Source organism: Amblyomma mixtum, chromosome 2 (assembly GCF_055824585.1).
Source record: "Amblyomma mixtum isolate Tamu chromosome 2, ASM5582458v1, whole genome shotgun sequence".
Classification (NCBI taxonomy): domain Eukaryota; kingdom Metazoa; phylum Arthropoda; class Arachnida; order Ixodida; family Ixodidae; genus Amblyomma; species Amblyomma mixtum.
In genome coordinates this window covers 299,728,527-299,743,428 of record NC_143013.1, presented here as the reverse complement: position 1 = coordinate 299,743,428, position 14,902 = coordinate 299,728,527, and positions in this window count along the sequence as shown.

The window sequence follows — 14,902 nt, the reverse complement described above, 5'->3', positions numbered from 1 at the left end:
TCAGACACATCCATGATGTGTTCTAATGCCACGTCATCTTCCCGTGACCACTGGCCTTGACGCAGCCTGTCAGCGTAACTCAAGACACAGTTCTCCGCATTATGGCCAAAGCGTCGGCACTGGGTGCACCGAGGCGTGCGACACTGGCGCCGTACATGCCCAACCCGGCTGCATCGGAGGCACAGTGGAGGTCTCCCTGGGATAAGGACTAATGCCTGCACTCCATAAACATTAAGTGTGTGTGGGATTGTGCTTGCTGACACTCCATCCTTGAGTGTGAGGGAGATTTCACGGTTCGACGTTTCCATATGCTCCATCCCTGGGCACCGCCACTTTTCACGCTCCACAGACTGAACCGTGCCATAAGGCTCTAATGTTTCCACAATCCTCCGGTGTTCCATATAGCGGGGAAGCCAAAGGAGCTTAACCTTGACGTTCTTAGTATCCGGGTCAAACACCATGCACCGCAGTCCTTTGACAGGAAACTCCGCTTTGTTAACAAGCTTCTGTTTGGAGGAACTACTCTCGCAGGTAACCATCCACACGTGGCTCATTTGGTATTGACCAATGCACAAAATTTCCCGGAGATCCAATATCTGTGCGAGTGCGTCACGGAAGTCAGGTGCTCGGTACGGGCGACCCTTAAGGTCAGCATGCAGGAAAACGGTATTAAGGACAACATTACCGGTAGGCAATCGGGGAAGTACAACTTTGTACGAGTCCGTAGTGTCCTGAGACGTCGGTAGACCTCGGCCAACGGCCGATGCGCTGTTTCCAGCAAGAAGCATGTTGAAGCACAGCCGCACAGAACGGCTTCTTCCTCTTCCTCGCCTATGCTTGGAACGAGTGGTAATGCTTTTCAGTAGTTATATATGCTAACATTTTGAGTTCAGCGGCAGTTTCCTGCGTAATGTCGCGAGTTCTGTTCTCTAAATTGGTAGATCGCTGGCTGGTTAGAGTTGGCACAGCTCAGTAAATGATGAAACAGTAAAGGAAACATCTGAACGCCACAACGCCACGGTAAATCTTTACTCCACAGCAATTTCATGGTGCACAGTACGTTGACTCGCCCTTCGCTAACGAGTTAACTGGTGTCCTGATGCACTATTATTCGTATTAAAATGATGTTTAGCTTCCCTAGAGCACTCGTCGATCATTCATACCGTAGTAGGAATGCCATATAAAGTGTTTAGACTAATGTTTCGCCGTCGACCGCGAAGGTTTACGGGATCTGACAGAAGTGTTTTCCTTTAACAGAAGCATCGCTCGTTTCTGCGAACTGCTTTTTCTTGGAGGTTGTTGTGCTGAAATAGATGTTGCAAAATGTGAATGGCGGTTCCGAAGGGCATAAAATATATTCACACAGCAATGAACTAATGTTTAGGATAAATTGCGACACTTACCATGACAGTCTCTTCTTAAACGCATTCTACGCAAGTGCATGACTTCGCTGAATGATATAGACTATTCAGAACCCCGCGGCGGTCGCATTTCGATGAATGCGAAACTACAAAGCCTCATGCACTGCGCGATGTTAGTGCACTTCGCTTTGGGATGTCGCGATGTCAGTGCAGTTGCTTTGGGACGTAAAATCCATTGAAATCAAATCAAATATGCTGTATGAATGGAACGCAATAATCTCCAAAGTGTACACTGCACGTATCGGTTATGTACAAGGTCTGGCTCTGTGGGTGGAGCACAGCGCACTTTCTTGTTTGGTTGTTTTTGCTTATCACTAGTTTGCATGAGATGCGAATCACAGGTCACTATATATATGGCTCCGCTGCAGTACAAAAGCTAAGAAAATAAACAACCTCCAACTCCCTCAGGCCCTAGAGGGAGTGCGCTCGCAGTTTTACTCTTTACCGAAGGAGTCGTTTCACTCCTTAGGCAGTTTGGGCAGAGTAAACTGCTGCTAGAGAGAGTACAGTATCCGGTATACTCTATCATAGAGAGTATCAGTTCTTAGAGTGTAGCTAAGATAGGGGGAATGCGGACTTCAAGCTACAGCACACTGCTAGCCACAAACTTGGGGAACCCAATGCTTATCCGAAGCGCTTTCCGCTCCAAAAGAAGGAGAGGGCGAAGTTTGTAAGCAGGCGAGCCTGAAAACAACACATATCCGTATTTTAAGAATTTGGGTCGGACATGCATTAGATGTAAATCAGTAAAAGCGCATCTTTCCGCATTTCGGACCGGTTAAGGCCGATTCACACGACGGACCGTTCGCCCGGCGGCCCGCGCACTACGTATTAATGCGTCAGCACATTGAGAGGCGCGATGCCGGCCGTGAGAGGCCGCGGCCGGCAGCGCGCCTCTCAATGTGCTGACGCATGAGCACGTAGTGCGCGGGCCGCGGGCGAACGGTCCGTCGTGTGAATCGGCCTTTACTGCACAACCTACGCAACTTGCTAACGGTAAGATTTCCTTTCGCCGTGAGATGGCGAGTTTGAGGCCGCGAGGTGAGATTACTGTCATAAATAGCACTCAGATATTTTAGAGATTGAACTTGAAGAATCGGTTGAAGTTGATGTCAGAGAAACAACTGCAGGATCCTGTATCGGGAAAAACAAGGTCAGCGCACTTTTAACATTTAACGACTATTTTACTGTTGCTCCAAAGTACTCGGATACGATTGCAAACGATCGTAGAGTCCATGTCAGACGCAGCCGCAAAGACGCAATGCCGTCCGCATACATGTATCTACATGTATCTCGGCCGTAGAAAACCGAACGTAACACTGAGTAACAGTGATAACTTCTTTTCAGTGTTAGTTCGTGACATTCTATATTTTTTCTATTTTTTATCCAGCCTTGTGCGCTATCCTGTCTACACACAATAATAATAAATTAGCCCCACTCAATCGTGCGAGTATATTTGATTTCCTCTCTAGATACATCGTGCTGTCGTATGGAAAGTTGCGCTGCGCAAGGTACGGCGGCGTTAATGACTTACGCAGTTCACAAACTGAGTATGCATAGATTGCTTGTAGGGCTGAGCTAATCTTTTCAAGCTGAATGATAAGACATAAGAATCGTGCATTTTGTTCTGGAACCTAGTTTTGGGAAGCCACCGAAGGACAAAGTGCACGATGCGCCACTGATGAGCTAGTGTTGCAGCCATGCACTGCTGGTGTCGCATGTATCCGCACCAAGCATTGCACCTTCTCTGTATGGCCCTGTTCAAAAGCTGTGAACACGAGTGCATGCTTGAAAGGTCTCTCTATGCCAGATATCTCGGTCGTAGTGCAAATCCGTATGATAGAAATTCCGCGCCTACATCCTCGTTCTCGGCAGCTTGCCTTAATTGCCTACCACACTTTGTTAATTCAGCCCGTGATTAGAACTATTTTTCAAGTACCGGACTGTACAAATAGCGTGCCCAAATATTCAGGCCAGCAACATCTTTTTAAACATATTTTGGAAAACATTTGGAACATAAAAACACGTAGTGTAATGAAAACGCCCCTGTCAGGTGCACGGCGGAATCGGCTCGAATAATTAAGAGCAATGCGTACATAAATGAGAAAAAAATTTACAAAGAAAGAGGGCCGTAATGCAAAGCTGCTTGTCCCGGTTTCGCATTTAGCCTCGCTGAGCATATTCCAACAACGAAATTAATGGCCGTGAAAAGAAAAGCGAACCAAAGCAGCCGCCATCCTTGGAGCTGGAGGAGAATGGAGCTAGGGTCACAGTGGGAATTATTCCGGCTGTTTGTTCTTTTTAGTGGAAGTAAATAAAACAAACAAAAAGGGAGTGCAGTTACTCCCCCCGCCTCTCTCCGGAGCCTTCACGCTTGCATCGGCAGCGTGGTAATGACGCCATAAAAATATGAATGATACTCCGCGTAAGACCGGCGAAAAGGGGGAGAAAGGAGAAGAAAAAACGGGAGAGCATCGTTGGGAGGAGGGAAAGCACCCCGCAGACTCTCGCACTAATAGCCGCTCCCCTGCCGTCGCCCTCTCATTGTCGCTCGTAAATTACGCCTGCATCGCGGGGTTGTAAAGGCACGAGACCAGCCCGGAATAGGCTCCTGAGCACTAACACACGCGCTATAGCGCGCTAGGCCTACGCGGTGCGAAGATAACGCCAGCTCTTCGCAGCGCCGCCTTTATGGAGTAGGCTCCGGGGCGTCTTCGCACCTCGCGTGAGACAGGGCGCACGGAAGGCGAGGGAGCAGAGCGCCCAACTAATCCTATAGCTGCCTTGTACTTGTTCAGCTTGATTTTCTCAAGGCTAAGATTACAGACGCTTCGGGACTTAGTTTTGCGATTATCGCGATGCAGTTAACGCGTTGGGGCAGTTTGTGCTTATTATGAGGGAACTCCAGAGCACGATCGACAGCTCGATTTCCTGTGACAATCCAGATTCGTGTTTAGCATTGGGTGCGAAATAAAAACTGTCCACTTTGCTTTTAATCAACGATTAAGTCTGGTTTCCAAGTAACCGGGTAACTACCTCACTTAAAGACAGCATAGGCACTTCGTTCGTTGCTTCTTTTTCTCAACCTGTTTTACAGCGACAGATGCTAAGCGCCCGTTCCTGTGTTTTGTGCCGGTGGATGCGTTGACGTGGGAAACACTCGGCGGGGCTCACCGTGGAAGGATGAGGGTGTGACGAGAGTGGAGGAATCCGCAACCGGAGGGTGATTACCATGGGAACAGACCGGGAAGTGGTTACCGTGGAAGGGAGGAGGAGGAAGTTGCGACACGACATACACTTTGTGGGAACTATACTACTCGCATATAAGCCCATCTCTTCAACCACTGATGCGCCAACGAACACCCATTCTTCACGACAGACCTCAATCACACCATGCATGAGGAGAGGCCACGTCGAAGTTTTTGTGATGAGCGTTCTTTCGGCAGCCGCTGAAGCGGCAGGTTTAAGGGCGTGGGAGTGCTTCAGAACTAAGACATACACCGCTGTAAAACAGCAGTACTTCCCGCCGTCGAACACTGCTTTCGATGTTGCTGATAAGCGATCCAAACTGACGCTCAGCGTATACTGTATTTGTAGTTTTCAACAAAGCTTTATGCTACCATTTTCGTTCTCTACAACATACGCATTTGTGACCCAAGTGGGAGTTGCACCAGCATACATCAGTCAGTATACAGAAGGCATCGTCGCCCGCCTACGACTGCAGACTTAATACCCTTGTCACACAGGTAGCCTATCCATGGTTTAGTTTGACGGCAGTTAAGGATAACCGAGGTTGAGGTTGTATGTTGAATGCAGGTATGGTCAGCCTTGCGTTAAATGGGCCGGCATTAAATTATAATCAAACACGACAGTTTGAGGCACAGTTCCGAGACCTTAAGCCAAGCAAACAAGCATCCACAATAGTCAATATGCCACTGTCCCTATTCGGAGACTTACTCGATATTAAGGTGTCGAGGAGTTATATGCGCTGTCTTCTCAGACAAAGGGTGTCTCGAATACAGCGACACCAAGAAAAGAGTCCATTTCGCGCCTCGCGTGTTTGATGTAAACAAGGTTGGCGGGAGTGGTTCGCGGGTTCTCCCAAACTGAATGCTGCATAATCACCATGATGATGGCCGAGTTTTTAAGGCAGCACGGTACTACAGCCAAATAGAGCCATTGGGCAATGCTTGAAATCTGATTGTGCGTGTAATTAAGAGTATAGTGATGGGAGCTGATGTACACTAAAACTGAATTAAGCTGAAAATTAGTACCCGTGCAGGAGTCTAATTAGTATCCGCGCAGGGGGCTAACATTAAACAAAAAAGTGAGTGGTTTACTGTGTGCATAAAATCTTGTACTGTGGGGCCGGAGCACCACCTCTGAGAGCACTCCTTTCTTTTGCAAGACCTTTGGGTCTCTATGAAAACTGGTGAAAGATCAGTCAGTAGCGTACGGTTGAGGAAAAGACCTAGGTTATGGACGATGTACATGAGCTTTAAAAAGCGGATTTATGATAAAAACTTAAAAGCTTTCTTTAAACAAAACATGGGGCCATCGACAAAAAATACAGGGAGAGAGTTGTGTGAAATTGTATTTTGTATATTTTTGTACTTCGAGAAAATGACGCTGCTGGTGAGGTTCAGTACTATAGTGCGCTCAACGAAGGCATACAGGACGGTCAGGTGTCCTCCGCGTCTAAAGCAGATAGGACGTCGTCCATTAAAACATCGAGTTGAAGTGATTGCGCCTCGGCAGGAGAGAATAAGGGCGAGTGCGACGCGTGGACGCCTTTGTGGCATAATTAGAGGGGCCAGCCACGCAGCGCTGGTGCGAGGCGCTTCGCGAATCCGATACGGAGCTCGAGGAGGGCCTGAGCGCCGGCGATGCAGCTGTCGGTTCCAGGTCGGCGAGTTTCTCTGAGCGGACGCGTGTCCTCGTCGTCTTCGGTGGAAAGAGGGAAGAGAGCGGGAGAAAGGGGGTCGGAGGAGGGGGAGAGGACACGCGGGGTCCTCCGAGCGAAAGGACGCGCTGAATATTTAACAAGCCGGGCAACAGACACTCTCGGAAATTCCTCGCGATGTATCGAGGGGCGACGACACGTTTTTACGAGCACCGAGGGCCTAAACGGAGCACGGCGCGCTGCGCTCAGCAGTGGTCCCCACGCTGGTGGCGCGGTGGCGTTGAGCTGGTTAGGTTTGTTCCGGTTTGGTTATCGCTCGGCCTGTCTTATATTTTGTCTGTTTAGTAGAGCCGTACGCTGTTTTGAGCGTTAGCAAGCTCGGTCGTTAAGAGTGCACCCCGGGTGATAGAGAGTATAGCGTTAGAATTAGTAATGCCTGGACACGCTATATTTGTACAAGGGGATCTAGATGTCTGAAAGGAGAGCTGTGAGAGAACATAGCGGACTGCTGGGATGGAGAGAGAAGTAAAAATGCTATAGTGAAGTAGCTGATACTTTTTATAGCATATGATACGATCGTGTCCGCTACACTGCAGTGTAAATTACTTGCCGTGTAATCCGGCAAATAATGTCGTCTTTGGGAACTTATCTTTAATATGGCACGCCACGTGGGAGGATGGAATACAGAATACAAGCTCGTTTACTCTTCGTGTGAGGCACTGTGGAGCTTCGCATTTATGTCATGGTTCCCGAAGAATGAAGAGTGTGTCTCAGTTGTTTCATGTAACAATATGAAGTTTTGTTTTGCTTTCTAAGGCGCGTTTTTTTTTTCTTTCAGCGTTAATTCCATGCGTTCAGACGAACAATCTGGAGCAGATTTTTGGCATGGCAAAACTGTAAATGACAACCACCTGGGCGGAGCTACAGAGCTACGCAAAAGCTGCACAGTTTTATTGGGTCTGCACAGTAGAAAGCATAAACTTTGTTCTTATCGCCTTGTTTAAAACATGCTAGACCTTGTTTTATTTCCCCAAACAAACCGAACCGAAATCCTCGCCACATCTAGCGATTGACCAACTCTGTTTCCTCCTCATCTGCTAACTTGTTGGGAGAGTTCAGGGGATATAACAACTGCTTCAATGTGGCGGCAGTCTCGGGTGGTTGACATGAAACGTGGCTTACGCGAAATGCACCCACTTGAATGAAATAATGCAGTATTTCACATTAACGGGATTCGATATTTATTTCGTATTTTAATGCGACAGCGTTAAAGGCCTCGTTGTCCAGAAAATCCGATGTTGGCGTTGTCGGCGTTGTGAGTGAAAAATCACCAGCAGGTATTTGGCAGGGGGTGCCCAGAGAGCAACCTAGGAGGCAAATGGGCCACTTAGGTCACGTGACTTTGCGGCGTCATCACAACCTTCTCACCGGAGTGTGAGCAAACTGCCCACGGTGGCAGGTAGCAGTTAAATTAATGATTGGTCACTCGAGGAGAGTAACCTGGGTCCCACAAGGTGCACCTCTGGGAGCACCTGCTATCGCAGGGCAGTGGCGCATCGCTTAACAGCTGCACCGCTGCGCCAGGAGGGGTCTGAGGTCTTCCAAGGATCTATGAATATGAAGTAGAGAATGACGTTCTGCATATATTGGAATAAACACTATCGCGTCATACCGTTAAAGCTTAGGTTAAGTGTGCCCTCTAATACTTTCTGCGGTTTATTCAACGATAAACGTTGATCACTGACTCGGCATTCTTCTTGAGTCTGTTAAAGGTTGCAGACCACTAAGGTCCACACACAATCGACTCTAAATAATATGAACTTGATAGGGATCGAAAACGGGTACAAATTTTACAAATTTCAAATTAAGAAATAGCTTTTGATGAACTCGCTGTTGATGGGACTAAAGCTTAAATCCCAGTTAACAGGAAGTTCGAATTAGGCGAATTAGAATTAGCTCGAGTTCACTATAGAAGCTGCTACGAGAAAGAGAGCTAAGGCATCGCGAAGCGGTGATGGAAGAAAATCGCCGTAAGCCTTCCGACTGCAGCCGATCTCCGAGCGAGTTGCTCGAAGGGGCTCGCATCTTCCTTCCCTCGTCGTCTCGGCAAACGGCGGCCGCCACTCTGCGGCGGTGCTGCCGAGAGTCGGCCGCACTGCTCCCAAGGGGGATGCGAAACCGCCGTTCGTCCGGGACTCTGCATCCTTCGGTGCGCTCTCTTGCAAATTTGATTTACGGCCAGGCCGGCCGACGCGAAGCTCGCAGACGCACATAATGCAGCCGTCTCCGCTGCGTTTACGACCGTATCGTCTTGTTCGCGGAGAGACGGCCGATTGCTGCGCTCTGCCGCCGCTTGATGGTCGGGGCGGAGGCCCGGGACTTTCCCGCCAGCCTAACCCAGTTCATGGTTTGGGACGCAATGCTTGCAGTGTATAGTTGATGTATAGACAGCGCACATTATACGCATCACTGTGCCTGCCCATATCGGTGACTTATGTGCGGCTGTTTTCGCTCACCCATTTTTCTCCTGATTACTGCAAGTAAAAGAAGAAGCGAAACACGCTGACTGAAATATTTAAGGCGCAAATAATTTCGATAGAAAATGACGACACTAAGGAGATATCTACTGCGCTCCCAGTAAGTCGCAGGTCACGTAATGCACAGGAAGTAAGCACACAGTGCTAGTGAGGCAAGCAATTCGAGGGTGAATAAGTACTTGTGGGCATTGAAAATAGAAATTGGCAATAAAGGAGCATGCTACAGGACGCAAGGAGACAAATGTCATTGACCTGAGAAGGCTGTTACAACCACAACTTTTGACCAGCTAGATAATGCACGATCACTGTATGCTAGTGGTTACTTCATAACAACTTCGTACCTGATTGATTAGATCGGATCGTGCCTTCGTTTTGGTGACTGAAGTCTTCATGCCTCGGAAATTTTTTGGTCCGCTTCAAACCACACATTTTTTTTTCAAGTGCGTCCAATAAGCAGTTTTCTTAAATTCATTCAGGAAGATGAGCTCAATTTGTCATTCAACTGTGCAAGTAATATTTCGCGCATTTATAATTAATTAATAAACAGTGAGGGTATCTATATAGTGGTTCTTTTTAATGAAATACTTGGCCAGCTAGAAGCGACGCTTGAAGCTCTTACCTCCTTCTCCAGCTTCCCACACAAAAAAGGGTTTCAAACTACAATAACAGAGACATGGTGCTCATAGCGAAGATTTTTTAGTAGTTATTCTCGAAGATACGATGCGGTTATAATAAAAGAGAAAGTGTAGGCGATTCAAGCTTCCGAGACTACATAGTACGTATAAACGTCTCCCTAATAATTCCTAACAAATCATCTCCTCAAACGAGCGAACCGTGAAATGCACGCAGTCTACTCTGAAGGGCCTCAGAAGTTCCCAGAAATCACAACAGCCTTCTCCTCTGCTCGATTTCTTGAAGCCCTGTCGCGTCCACTTCTGAAATAACACCTACGAAGCTCTCTTTTTTTCTTTCTCCTTCCGTCCGTCCGCCATTCGTTTTAGCACGCGACATTTAGACCGAGAAGGTCTGTCTTCAAGACTGTAATGATGTCTCAAGGGAAAGAACGGTGAAATAAAAATATTCGTACGTGCCAAATTAAGCAGGCTCGAGAGGAGCGTGTGGAGTTTCAGGCAGGCTGGCAATCAGTAGAGACGTTCCTGCTGCCTACGCGCAGATTCCTGAAGTCTACGACGCAGTGCACGGGACAAAATGAGGCAAAGGAGGCGCCGGGTTGATGCGCGCAGCCTTTATTATGTCGATGCCTGCACCTCGGCGAGACTAGGCTGGAGGCTCTCGCGGGATCCCCCGTCCCGATAGCGCGGCACTGCATCGCCTTTCTGTCTTTGAATACGCTTTGAACTCGTCAGGTAAAATGGAAGACAGAAGCGACGCTCTTGGCGATCCATAGGCTTAACGCGACGTTACTGTACGCCGTACGGGTAAAGGCACGGCATTAGACTTTTCTGTGTCGCAGGTGAGAATCTTCGTCTCCTTTTCCTCGTCAACCCTGCTCTTTAAACGAAAGGAAAAAAAAGCACAAATGATTCTTCGACGTCGCGTGCGCATTGAACGTCTTTCGTCTACACTTGAAGGAACTCATTTGCGAGAACAAGATGGGAGGCCTCATTAGTGCGGCGACGGAAATAGAGGGTAGGAAAAAAGGAAGAAGGAACACTCGTGACGAGAGGCGAGCACACAGCGCGGTATCCATTATTTTCTCGCTAAAAAGTATCGTTTTTATCCCGTCTCCTACATTATAAAGCGAAAATAGTGCACATAGGAATTCGGAGTGCCAGATTATTTCCGCGAAATTATTATCCAGAACTGTAACGTGATTTCGCGCGCAGAGCGAATGATTCATAAACAATCAAGTGAATATGTAACATTGTAACTTTTTTTTGCGTACCTTATTTGCTCGAATCTAACGCGGCCTCAATTGTAATGCGCACTTGTTTTTCAACGTCAGAAAAAAAAGTGCAATGCCTTTGGTTGTAACGCGCAGCAGACTTTCATACTGCTATAAAGAAATGAATCTTCTTCCCGCTTGGAACAATTCACCTTTATTGCAACAGCTCATGGTGAAGTAAACGGTGCCACCGTCTCACTCGCCTGTCCGGAGGTGCGGAGGAAGTTTGTGCCCGTCCGCTGTGTAGCAAAGCATCACAGTGGCTCTCACCTTCTCTTGGCCGGCGTAGAAAACGCGCACGTGTCTTTCCCTTTCTTTTCCACTGTTGTGGCTGACACACCGAAGTAGAGCAGCGTCTGATCGCCATTTCCGATTTGTCCTAACTGGTAGGTTTGCTTACGGTGCATACACAGGACGTAACAAAGAGAAGCGTCAAGCTTTTCTTCAAATTCTGCCCGCAATTTGTGGCAGGTGTCTGCGAGCCTTCGGACTGAAAACCCACGCCTTTTCATGAAGTTTGTAATCCAGCACCTGCTGGCGTAGAAGTCCGTCCGTGTTAGGACTTTCTGCTTCGCCAGCTTCATTGCCCTAACTTTCAAAACTTCAGTAGTCACTTGGTCTGCTCACTCTGGTTGCACGAAGACTGTAGTGTCTTCTATTTCAGGGTACTGGTCGCTCTTCATCCGTTGAAGCCTTTCCGAGTTGACTTGCAGGCGAAGATCTCGTCGTTTTGTTTCTGCCAATCACGCAGGCGAGTTTCGGAAATAGCAAACTCGCAAGAGCAAACTGGGCTCGCCTTCGATGTTGACGGTCTTCAGTTCTGTTTATCACAGCTTCAATATAGTCATGTGAGCCATTTATGCGGTTACCACAACATATGCCTAATGATAAGTCGGCTTTAATTGTGACTGAGGTGGGTGCCTGGTCATTTTGTAACGGTAACGTTTCCTCCGAAACTGCTGCAGTCGTGTCCGCTTCGAGAAGATATTCTGCTGTCTCGATGTCACCGTCCGTGCTCTTTTTGACGAAACAGCTCTATAAGGTAAAATTTGTTGCTTGAAAGTTATCAAGATGGTCATCTGCTTAGAAGAAACTCGGACCGCCGGTAAAAAGGGCAGGCGCTATGATGCGTGGGCGAGACATTTGGCTCAGGAGGGGAAATGGCAGCGCGCAGCAGCAAGCCGTTGGAAACAACGTCACGCTTACTTGATTGATCACGCCGCTTTCACCAGGCTCACATGACTTTCTGAGCGAAGGGTACGGTGTTCGGCCCGGCGTGTCCGGGTGCGTCGAAATCGAGAGCCCTCCACTAAGGCGTCCTTCACAGTAGGCGTGCAGCTTGGAACGTAAAGCCTCATATATCACTTACCGCTTCGCACAAGAGAAGCCATTCGTAAGGTGCGCTTGTTTCGGAGTCGTTGATCTGTGGTCGTGAAGTAACGCGAATAGCTCGGTACCCAAAGGCACTGTCAGGCTGAATATACAGCAGAAATCACGTACTGCTAAAAAAACAAGCAAAAAAAGAAACATGGCGTCAGAGCAAGTATATTCTTTTAAGTTAAACAAATCAAGGGAAGGAAAAAAAAGCTCTGCCTAAGGCTTGGCTCCTTCGCTGCGTGGAAGCCGCCAGACCCCTCATCTCATGTCGAGGTCGTGCGCGTGCATGCATTACGGCGGGTTCGGGGAACTCGATGCACATTTGTTTCGGGGCGGTTTTGCCCCGTTCAAAAGAGAAGACGAGCGAGAAGGGGCGGCTGGGAATGGAGCTGCGAGTTTACACAGCAGAGCAAACAAGGAGAGTGGAATACAGACAGCAACAGGGCTACCAACCCCGCAGGCGGACGGCGGTTCGAAGCTTCGCGAGCCGGTGGTCTTGCCTAAGCCAAGGCGTCATTGAACTCGCGTCGCCTGCATCAAACGATGGAGGTACACACGCGGCTCGAGACTTTTCATCGCAGCCCACATTCACCCTCGTTGCAGTCACGAGGCATTACGTAATTACTGTAATAACGCAATAGACGGAGACGACATTTAAGAGTGCAAAATAAGATATTGCATAATACCTCCATCCCCTAGCCGGTTTATACTCTGAAGTTCGGGTAGTGTCCCGTTTGTCATTGGTTCACTTCAGTCACAGCCATAGAAAGAGTGGCGCGGCTTTGCGCTGTTTATTTTGTAAAAAAAAAAAAAAAAAAAACTTCTCAGAACTGTGCTGGGGGAAAAGTTTTATCTCCGTTTGACCTTTGTGTTTACGATGCGCTAAAGTTTCGACCGAACTTAGAGCTCTGTTTGTGTTAGGGTTATGAATAACATTAATAGGCCTGGGAGTTAGAAAAATGGCTGGAAAGGGGTGTTCTTTTTTAAGGTTCATTGGAGCCGTCCGTAACAGTAGTGCCAACTCTAATACCGAATGGGGGACAGTGAGATATTGCTAAAGGCACATTTTTTTAGCTCTTCGGGAAGCGAATGATCAGATGTACGTGGCACTCGGTGATGTTGACATACGGGTCGCTTTAATCAGGTTTGTTTGCGTAAAGGCAGCCAGAGCTCCCCTTCAATAAAAGTGTATCATCGTGCAAGCGGCTTTGCTAACATCAGCCGCGCGTGCCGAAGAATACACTGTGCCTTCGATGAGGAAAGACGGGCTGCCTGCTAGTATTACGTACACATTCTGATGCGCAGTCCCTCCTGCAGGAACACGTTGGATACTTGTAACTGAAGCCGTACGTGCTCAAGGCAGGAGAATCCTTGAGAGCGCGTCTCGTGAAGTCATCACTGCAGTAAAGACGATTGCGACAGTCGCGAGACATGCTGCTCACTCAGTCTTTCGACAGAGGCCGAATGAAAATCGCATAAAGAATGCAGAAGAAGCGAAGTTCGAATTTTTATAACGTGCGTTAAGATGGTCGGCTGCTATGGAGCAGGTGATAGGTATTATATAAAAAAAGTTCACACTTATATTAACTATTTTACAGGCTCCAAGCATTTACCTTCACTAAACTCCAAACTTTTCTTCAAAATGAATCATTTCACAAACCTTACTAAACGACTGAGAAACGTGGTACGTATAATGCGAAGCTATTGTCGGCTGACAATTTCGCTTTGTGTGGTTAACTTTGATAAGAACGCATAATCTCGATTTATAATGTCCCTCCTCCCTTCAACGGGGAAGTCCTAAATTCAAATTCGTTCCGCCCGAACACTCAGACGGCCCAGAGTGTCGATAACATTCCAAGCCAGTGATGAAAGAAAGAAAAACAAAATATAAAAACAGTGTCACAAGAGCTACTTGCCTCCGCGCGTAGCACACACACGTCCTCCTTCCGACGGGCCCGTTCTGCCAACCTACTTATTGTGTTTTACGCGCCGATCCTCAAAAGGAAGGCGTAGCCGGCACGTGGACGACGCATCTGCCTCCGTCTCGTTGAATCAGGAACAGCGCACTCGCGGCGCGTAACGCGAACGGGCGTCGTACAGAGAGCGAGCTATAACAGCCCTACGGAGACAAGCGAGCGAAACCGTGAAATACGCATTTCTTTTGTTACGCCATCGGCGCGGCGCATACATCTCCATTTTTTCCCCCGGCGCTCTCAGCGCTGCCGCCGAAGACAGGACAAACCGCATTCGTCTTCATTGCTACGCCCTTTTCCCGTCGGCTCCGTCGCCGTCAAAGCCGGTTCGGGAGCCGGAGAGGACGGCACTCCATTGTTTCTATTTTCCGGTGGTGTGTGTACTGTGCGCGGCAGGCTTGCTGCTTTGAGCGCCCCCCTCTCTCTTCTTCCTAATCGGCCCCGTGCCGCCAGGAGATGCGCGCCTGCATTAGCGCTCGTCGATGTGATGCAGAGTCGAGGGGCTGGCGAGTCGCACGAGTGACACTGCGCGTTCGTCGGGTGTTCGGTGGATACTCGGCCGGCTGCGCCACGACGGCTAAGTGCGGGCGCGTGTCCCGGCGTCTTCAGTGTTGACACCGCATGTGTGGGCGAGCGAGGACGCTGGGCAGCCGTTGTTTTTCCCGATGCTCCTCCTGTCGCGCACTGTGGGAGCGAACAGGCGCTTCATCATCTTCCTGCTGTCTTCGTGTTGTCCTGGTTTGCGCGAGTAAATCTCCGGGCTGATATCGGTCCTCCTTGGACAG